This window comes from Pteropus vampyrus, unplaced genomic scaffold, assembly GCF_000151845.1.
Source record: "Pteropus vampyrus isolate Shadow unplaced genomic scaffold, Pvam_2.0 Scaffold469, whole genome shotgun sequence".
NCBI lineage: Eukaryota > Metazoa > Chordata > Mammalia > Chiroptera > Pteropodidae > Pteropus > Pteropus vampyrus.
In genome coordinates this window covers 35,026-44,994 of record NW_011889250.1, presented here as the reverse complement: position 1 = coordinate 44,994, position 9,969 = coordinate 35,026, and positions in this window count along the sequence as shown.

The window sequence follows — 9,969 nt, the reverse complement described above, 5'->3', positions numbered from 1 at the left end:
TGAAAAACGGACTAAAAGCTTTCTCAATTTTCAGAAACCCTATAATGTTGCCAAGGCTATACTGATAGAGGAGTCACAGACTCTGTTAGTAGAGAGTCAATTCTTGCCATCTCTTTGAGGGGAAATGTGGCATTATCTAACAAAGTTTTAAAATAAATATGCCACTTCTTAGAATTTATCCAGCATATCTACTTACATAATCTTTGGAGAAAAATGCTCATGGCAGGTAGACACCCTAAATGTCCTCTCTAGGCCATCTCTGTACCCTTAGTGGCTTAGCATATTTCATACACACTTGATGACTCATTACACTTGATGACTTCATTACAGGAAAATCAACCAAATCACTTTGCTATTTTCTAGCTGTGTGACCCTGGAAAACCATTGAGTTTTTCTTTATCTCAGTTTTCTCATTGGCAAATTGAAGATTGCACTATTTCCTATTTATGATGGCTTCAGTGTAACAACTTACTCCAAAATATAGTGGCATGAAACAACTGTGTTTTATAATCATGGATTTGGTGGGTTGGGAATTCAGACAAGGCAGAAGAGATGGCTTGTTTCTGCTCCCCAATGGCTGGGACCTCAACTGAAAGACTGTGAGCCTGGGGCTCAGGATCCCCTGAAGCCTCCCTCATGCCTGTGTCTGGTGATTAGTGTCGTTGCTGACTGGAGTCTCAGTTCTTTTCCATGTTGTCTCCCCATGTTGGCTAGTTGGGGCATCTCACAGCATGGTAGCTGAGCTCTGAGGGCAAGCATCCAGAGAGACAGAAAGCCAGTTGGAAGCCCTGCTGCTTTTTGTAATTTAGCCTTGAAGTTTTAGTGTCACTTCCACTTCATTCTTTTGGTTTAGGCAGTTTCAGAGTCATCCAGGCTCAAGGGGACATGTAGCAGTTTGCTTGGACTGCCATAACAAACTTCACAGATAGGGCAGCTTAAACAAGAGACATTTATTCTCTATAGTCTTGGAGGCTGGAGATCCAAGATCAAGAAGTTGGTAGGGCAAATTTTGCCTGAGGCCTTTCTCCTTGGCTTGCAGATGGCCACTCTCTCCCTATATACCCTTACATGGTCTTCCTCTGTCCATGTCTGTGTTCTAAACTCCTCTTATAAGGATACCAGTCATATCGGATTAGGAGCCATTTTAATGACCTCATTTTACCTTAAGTACCTTTTTAAAGGCCCCATTTCCAAATACAGTTATATTCTGAGGTACTGGAATACAATATATGAATTTTGGAAGGACACGATTCAGCCCCTAACAGGTGGGAGAAGATTAGTGTCACACTATAACAAGGGCTGGTGGGATGGGTTATGACAACAGGTGTGGCCATCTTTGGAAAATATAATCAGCCATCATGACTTATAAGGCTACCTTGATACAATCTAAATGATGTAATTAGTAATGACACCTGGTGTACTTTATAGGGTGGTAACTTACTGGCCTCAAGGAATAGGCCCTCTGGTTGAAGGGCCCACACAGGCACGTGTCATCACACACAGGATGACTTTAGCACCTACTGAGTATAAAGGCACACCAGCTGGGGCTGTGAACACAAAAAGAAGTACCCCTTTTAATTAACCCTTGAAAACAACTCCTGACTAATCAGGATTTTTGCTCCCATCTTTCCTGACACAGGCTCAAATCTAAGCTTTAAAAGAATACTCCTGAAAACAAAGTCTTGGATTCTGTAGCCAGTGCTGTGAGCATGCCCACTCACTCCCGCTCCCACCAGGAAGTACATACCTGCTAATGTTTAAGTACGTTTATCTCAGTGGAACTCTTTCTGGCCATCTGCGCTTTGCCATATTCTTCAGCAGGCCAGAACCCTGTGGATTGATGTCCCTCCTACCCAGCAGCATCCACCAGAAGCCCATGGGAGTGGCTTACATGCGTCCCGCAACTTCACCCTGAGTTCTAGCCTAGAACCCGGGGGTCCCAAGTGGGCTAGGACCCAGTGACCACCGTAGCGACAGCTGGCTTTCTTGCTTCCTTTCCTGTCTTATCTCACTTCCTGTTCTCAGTCTGCCCTCCGACCAGTGCTCTTAGAATAACTTCCCAAATACACTGCCTGCACTGGAATGTCATCTGGAGGAACCCTAATTGAGGCAGATACATTGAGTGGTTGTGTATAGAGAATGCAGAAATACAGCTAAGAACAACTATTTTGAGGTTTAAAGTCAAGTCTTTTATGTCTCTTCTCCCATTTGAACCTGAGTGAATGGCGGGACTCCCTGTCAGCTGGGTCCCCTAGTGAGCTCCTTCCCACCTTCTGGACCCCATAGCTCCACTCCACCCTCCTCCATATCACAGGAAACTGGAACTAAGGATACTGCACACCCCCTCCTGCTGTCTCCAGCAGGCTCTCTAATGAATGCCTGTAGGTTCACAAAAGCCACCATATTAGATACCAGGTCAATACAATGGGAACCTGGCCTCCATGAATAGAGTTTATCTTCCCAACCAAGCCAGCACAACTGTCTGGCTAGAACAGAAGAAAGTGGTGTGGAATTTGCATATGAAAAACTATCACCAGGAGTTGTCACTGCCTCTGGTGATTGGTCAGCTGAGACAAGAGGGGCGAGCAGAGAAACCCAGGTGTCCCTTCTGGGAGGAGATGGGAAGTGGTGATGGGAATGATGTCCAAGAGGGCCTCTTCTTGACTGCTTTTCTCCTTTTCTTGGCTCCCCTGGGACTGTCCTCCAGCCCAGGTCTAACAGGGTTGGCTGCCTGGGCTTCTCAGGAGGCAGTCCCTTCCCTGGGTCTGCTGAGCAATTCAGGCCGCCCAGGCCACAAGAGGGGCATAACCCAGGCTCCTCCTTTTCCCAAGCATGCCCTGACTTTCTCTGGGGCCTGGTTCAGCTGCTAGGGCTCAGCCTTGCCTGGCTGAGCCCGTCTCCATCTGGAGGGAGGCCCTGTCTTCCAGTCCTTTCTTAGGGCTCAGGCCCAGTCGTCTTTGCCCACTGAAGCCCCTCTCCTTTCCCAACCGTGTTTATGACTCTGCTGCCTTCTCGTTGGGTCCAGTACCTGGGAGGCTCACCGGTCTCTTGGCACTGTTGGTGACTTTGGATGTGCCTAGCACTGCCATAGCACTGTTGGAGGTGGGGGACAGCAGAGGCCTGGGTGGACATGCAGTCTACCCTGCTCTGCTGGGAGAGGGCACACTGACCTTCGGTCCCCCTGCAGGCTGTGTGCGAGGCTCCAGACTCAACCTCCATCCAGGGTTATGAAATCATAACTGGTGACTGCCATAAGGGCTGAGGCCTCAGCCACAACTAACCCAGACCCACCTAAACAGGAGTCCCAACTCAAAGCAGAGAAGCAGAAACAAACTAAAGAGAAGGAAATGAGCTATTTTGTAAGGGTGTGCGATTCTAAAACTGAAAGAAAAAGCAAGGCAAAGAAATGAGGCCACTAGGACAAGTTGAATACATTTGGCAATCAAGAGTTGTGTTTGTTTTAACTAGATGAAGAATTTTGAAACACTGAGCTGGGTCAAATTTGGAGGCTGAAGTATTTGACAGAATGCTTTTAAAAGTGATTAAAATAACTTGATGGAATTCGCCAGGAGGAGGGAGAAAAAGCCTCTGTTAGGCTCTGAATGTGGGAATTAAAATGCATTTATTTACATTGCTCAGCCTAAGAGCTGAATGCCTCTTAAGGAACCTGTAAATCTTTGCCGCAGTCAACAGGGCAAAGAGCAATGATTAAACATTTCATCAGAGGCCTGATACTTTGTTGTGTGTTCATTGTGGCTACAGGAAAGGATGCCGTAACAGATCTTTAAATAGCAAACCTGCGGCTAAATTTCACTTCATCCATCAAAAGCTGCTGCTATGTGATGACCTAATTTTAGCTGCTTATCAATTCCCCGGTGCTTGTTAGTTGATGTAACTTTGATCCTCTGTTGTTAGATGACTTTTGTGCTGAATACAGCTAGAATTTAATATGAATCATTTGGACGGCTGCCCAGCTGGGCTCAAGAGTGTGTGTGAGTGTGTGCATGTGCACATGCTGTGTGTGTGTGTGTGTGTGTGTGTGTGAGAGAGAGAGAGAGAAAGAGAGAGAGAGAGAGAAAGAGAGAGAGAGGTGGTGCAGGCTTGCGGAGGTAGATAACGACACAGTTAACACAGCTATGGGATTCCTCCTTGCTGAGAAAGTCAAGTTCACATCAAGTGCATTTCAAGCACAGTGTCCTTGGACTATGCTTTCATTTTATTTTCCCTCCTAACCAACAAGACTCTTCTCCTGGCAGGCACATGTGGGTGGCAACGATACTCTGCTCTTGCCAAGATCTAATGAGTGTCAATAATTGCAAGACATTTTAAATGAGTGTTTTCAAGGCAAATCATTGCCTTTTCAAAGAGCTTTCCTTTCTGCTTATGGATAGAATAGCTGAGATGCTCTGAGGGAGCAGAGAGCATGTTGATAGCCTCCTCCTCTCCCATTTTCTGGATGATTAGATAACGTTTTTTCATCTATTCTACTGTCTGGCTCTTTAAGAGGACAATCTGCATCGCATGCATCATTCCTGGGTGTGTGGGTGCTCCAACACTCCTATTTACTTGCCCTAGTTGGCATAATTTCTCACCATGAAATGGAGTCACATGGATTGTTATCTCTATTTTCTTAGCAGTGAAGTGAAGCTGAAAGACTGTAGGACAGGGAGACTAAGACGCATGGTCTCCCAGGTGGCTGTGGCCCCAGGGCTGCCTGCTTTGGTCTGTCTTCTCAACCTGGCTCTCTACTTTTGATAAACTTATTTACTTATCTATTTTCAATTACAGTTGATATTCAACATTATATTAGTTTCGAGTGTACGACATAGTAATTAGACACATATAATTTACAAAGTGATCGCCCCAATAAGTCTACTTCCCATCTGACAGCATAGTCATTACAATATTATTAACTATAGTCCCCTTACAGCCCTGCGACTGGTTTTATAACTGGCAGTTTGTACTTCTTCACCCCCTTCCCTTTTTCACCCATTCTCCTAACACTCTCATGTCTGGCAACCATCGGTTTGTTCTTTGTGTCTGAGTTTGTTTCTGTTTTGTTTGTTTATTTTGTTCTTTAGAATCCACATATAAGTGAAATCATACAGTTTTGTCTTTCTCTGTCTGACTTACTTTACTTAGCATAATATCTTCCAGGTGTGTGAACTTCTACAGTTTAACCACTGCTTGCTTATAACCTCCTCCACCTCTAGTGGGGAGAGGGTGGGCGGAAATGAGGTTTAGATCTGACTTGCTGCCCACTTACAGTTTGGTGGAGGAGGAAATCAGGACTCTCCCTCTCAGGGAAGTGTGGATATCAGTGCATTCTAATCTTCTCTGCTATTTCTGTCTGCCATAATCAAGGGTATATTCTAAAAGAGGTGTGTGCAAATATCGCACCAGGGTGTGGGTACAGGATATAATGGATATAGCATGTCATGCGATCCCCAGAAGAAACTTGTCTTTAAAGAAAGATAATCAGCGGCTATAATGAAGTGCTTAGAGTGAAATCTGCTTACATATACACACTCACTGTTCCAATCAGCTTCTAGGTAGCTTGAAAAATGTTAGAGATATGCTTCCAGACCAGCCTATGGGACATCTATGACTAGATATGAATGTAATATTCTATTTCATATGCTAGCATTTCAGAGACACTGAAAATACTTTTCTCGCAACTTATTTGAGTACCCCTCCCTTGGGAAGTTGAGAGGCCTGTGCTTGCTGGCATATCTGTGAGTACCTGCACAGGGCCAAGACATTTATGAGACTCTATCCCAAGACACAGCTTTGAATATATTCTAGTAAATTTTCTGATAAAAATAGTAAATAACACCTACAAGCACTTAGCATCTTTTTAAAGCATGAAAAAAATGAGATTAGCATTATATGTCTCATCAATACCATTGGAAAATAGAAGATAACGATTAAGGAAAACTACCACTGTCATCCAAGTAAATATTGGGAAAAATGGAATTCATGTTTTAGAAAAAAATGTGGTCATTTTGGACACATAGGACCTCAAAAATTACAACTATGTACATTATCTGAGGATAATATGAAAAAATTACTTTAGTCAAGCTAAGAAGGTAAAGGATTTTGAACACACTGTTAGAAATATGTCTTGTACTACATATATGACATGTAAGTGGATATGATTAAAAACCAGAAAGTGAGTATGTGAGTGTTAATTAAGGATTCTTGAGACTGAACATTCATTGTAGAAGAGAAAGCATAGTAATAGTCTATAATTTAAAATATTTCCAACATTAAATATTTCACTCAAATCTAAGAGTTAGGGCTGGGTGTTCATGTGTGCATGTAGTGGGAAGGAGACTTGAAGTGTGGAGAGAGGGATAGGAAAGCATTGTAGGAGACCATGCATTGTAGGGTGATGATGGATCTGAGAAATCATACTTTACCATGGATGGGCAGGGGGTGGTCAAATAAAACACTTAGATGGGAGTGTAGAGTTGTTATAATTAGTGTTGGTATGTTAATAGAGAAATAGTGGGCAGAATGGTTAATTTTATGTGTTAACTTGACTGGGACATGGGATGCCTAGATATTTGGTCAAACATAATTCTAGATGTTTTTGGATGAGCCTAACATTTAAATCAATAGACACAGTAAAGGAGATGCTCTTCCCATTGTGAGTGGGCCTCATTCAATCAGTTGCCAGCCTCAATCGAACAAAAAGGCTGACTTCTCCTGTATAAGAGGAAATTCTACCTGCCTGGCTGCCTTTAAACCGGGACATTGGCCTTGTTCCACATGAGAGGCCCTGAACCAGAACTGCTTAGATAAGATGCTCCTAAATTCCTGATCCACAAAAACTGTGATATAATAAACATCTGTTATTGCCTTTGGCCACTAAGTTTTGTAGAGTAATTTGTTACACATCAACTAATACATATAAATATGTGAACATAATTAGGGGGCCTAAATCCCTCCGATTCTCAATGTGCCATCAAACACAACTCCAAAGGTGCAAAATTTTGTTCAATTGTCTACTATTGAAACTTATAGACATGAGAAATTACACCTTACAATTGTATTAGCATGTTTTATTAGTGATGTGAAATTTGCCACTTTTTCTAATTTTTTAATGAAAGCTATATCCAGATCAGAAGAAAGAATCCCTGATTTATTTCTAGGTCCACGCGACAGGCTGGATGAACAGAGAAGAATTTAAATTGTGGACAGCCAACATGTGGTCCAGTGGGTCCTGAGGGGCTGCTAAAATAAATGACCATATTAGTCCGGGATGAATTTGGATTGATACCATTGGCCAGTCGTAATTCCTAAAAGACTTAACCAGTTTGTCACAACTTTGAGATGCACCATTGAGAAGCTGCTTAAAGGACCCACAAAGGGAGACGGGACAGGCAGATGCAGGCTTTGAGGCTACATCAAAAGGAAGAAAGAGGCTCACAAATTCTCCAGTGTGTGAACAGGTCAAACTTTACGGGATGCTGTGATACAAGAACTGTTGGTGAAATGCTTTAAATAATGTGGAATTAGTAACGTTCTTGGCAACCTGAGCATGATTTATCATTTGAAGATGGTTTTGGCTTAGTTCCTCATGTAGCAAAAGCCAATCATTAAGAGAACCATCTAGAATCCAATAGTAGAAATGGTTCCAGGCTTTGAGAATAATATTTAAGTTTTGAAGGTGAATATTAAAACCTTTCTGATACTTAAAAACAATGTTTGTGAACATTAAGGAGCCATTATTCACTGAATCCCTGGCTTCCATAATCACTTTTTCTATTTTCTCCTGTTACTTAATGTGTATTTACATTCAGTAACATATTTGCCTTTATGTATAAACATGATATTGAAATCCTTTCAAATTTATTAATTTTATTTGTTCTATTTTAAAAATTAAATGTTTTTATTTTGCGATAACTGTAAGTTTGCATGCAATTGTAAGAAATACTAGAGCAAGATCCAGCGTACCCTTCACTCAGTTTTGTCCACTGGTAACATCTTGCAAAACTAAAGTACCATATTACAGCCAGGATGTTAACATTGATACAGTCAAGATAAAAGACACTTCCATCATCATGTGGATCCCTCATGTTACCCTTTTATAGCCACACCCACTTTCTTCCCCTACTTTGCCCCTTTTAACTATTTGCATCCACTAATCTGTTCTTCATTTCTATAATTTTGTAATTTCAAGATTATATACATAAAATTGTACACTGTGTAACCTTTTGGGATTGACTTTTTCACTCAGCATGTTTTCCTAGAGAGTCATCCAAGTGCTTGCACTGATCAATAGTCCATTCCTAATGATTGCTGAGGGATGTGATATGGATGAGCCACAGTTTAACTATTCACCTTGATGAACATTTGGGTCATTTCCAGCTTTAGATTAGTATAAATAAAGCTGCTTTGAATATTCATGTACAAGTTTTTGTGTAGACAAAGTTCATTTCTCTGGAATAAATGCTTGTGGGTGCAATTGCTGGTTTCTATGTTAATTACATGTTTAGTTTTAATAGTAACTACCAAACTGTTTTCCAGGGCAGCTATACCATTTTCCATTTATTTCTACCAGCAATATATGAGGGATCTCTTCTCTGATATTGTGAATTTGGTATCATCACTATTTTCTATTTTAGCCATTCCGATAGATTTGCATTTTCCTAGTGGCTAATAATGTTGAACATCTTTTCATGTGCTTATTTGACATCCTCTTTGATAAAATGTCTTATGTCATTTGTCTGTTTTCTAAATGGATTGTTATTTTTCTTTATAGTTGCATTTTGAGGGTTCTTTATATATTCTAGATAAAAGTCCTCTGTTGGGTGGATGTGTGGTTTTTGAATATTTTCCCCAATCTCTAGCTTGTCTTTTCAACCTCTTCACAGGGTCTTTTGCAAAGTAAAAGTTATTAATTTTGATAAAGACCATTTTGTCAACTTTTTTCTTCCATGGACCACCCTTTTGGTGTCATGTCTAAGAAGTATTTGCCTAGCCCCAAATCCTAAAGATTTTCTTCTATGTTTTTTCTTAAGTTTCACATATGTACATGTTGCATTTGAGTCTGTTATCTATCTTGAGTTAATATTTGTAGGAGGTGTAAGGTTTAGGTAACATGTAATTTTCAATGTGAGAATATGACTGTCTTAATAACAATTTTATGCATAAAATCTAATTCCTAATAACAAAAGTTATGCATCATTTCTATGGCCATGACACATGTCATTGGTTGCCTCATATTGTCTGCACTTGCATCAAATGTAGTTCTTTTTGCTTCTTTGATTTCAAATGTCATGTCCTTTTCTGAATTGTTCCAGGCTTGTCACTATTGCAGACCAAAAGGAAATTTTAGCTTCCCAGTCAATAGGGTCAGGACCAGTTGTCATCTCTGAATTTGCATTCCTATTATTGGTTTGTTTTTCTGCTAGTCTATATTTTGAATGATTTTAAACTAATTGGTTCACATGGATGTAGCCCATTCTAATTTGATAATATTTGTTTGCTTATTTTTCCTTAATTCTTAAAAACTAAACTAAACCAAAAAATTTATAGGTAGCAGAGGATGAAGAATCTTCCTTAGCTAGAAGCTTGAACCTTAGTTTGTTTTTTTCCATAAGCTGCCCCTGAGATAAGAACTTTGGCACAAGTTATTTGGGAACTGACCCCCAGAAACACGAGTGGGAGAGGTAAATGTGAGAAGGAAAGCCCAGTGAAATATGGGTTAATAATCAGGTCACTGCTGCAGGTGGGTGATAGGGGCTCGTTCCTGCTGAAGACCCTCTGATGGACCCTGCTGAATATTCTCAGGACTGCCCCAGCGAGGGACAGGGAAGCTAGGTGTTTATCCACCCCTTTTTGGCGGAGGATTTTACGTGGACCAATCCTGGCATATGAGCTGAACAAGCTCCTGTGGTTGGAGGCAGCCCTGAGGAGAGACACAGTGACTGGAGGTGGCTATGGCTCGTGTCCATGACA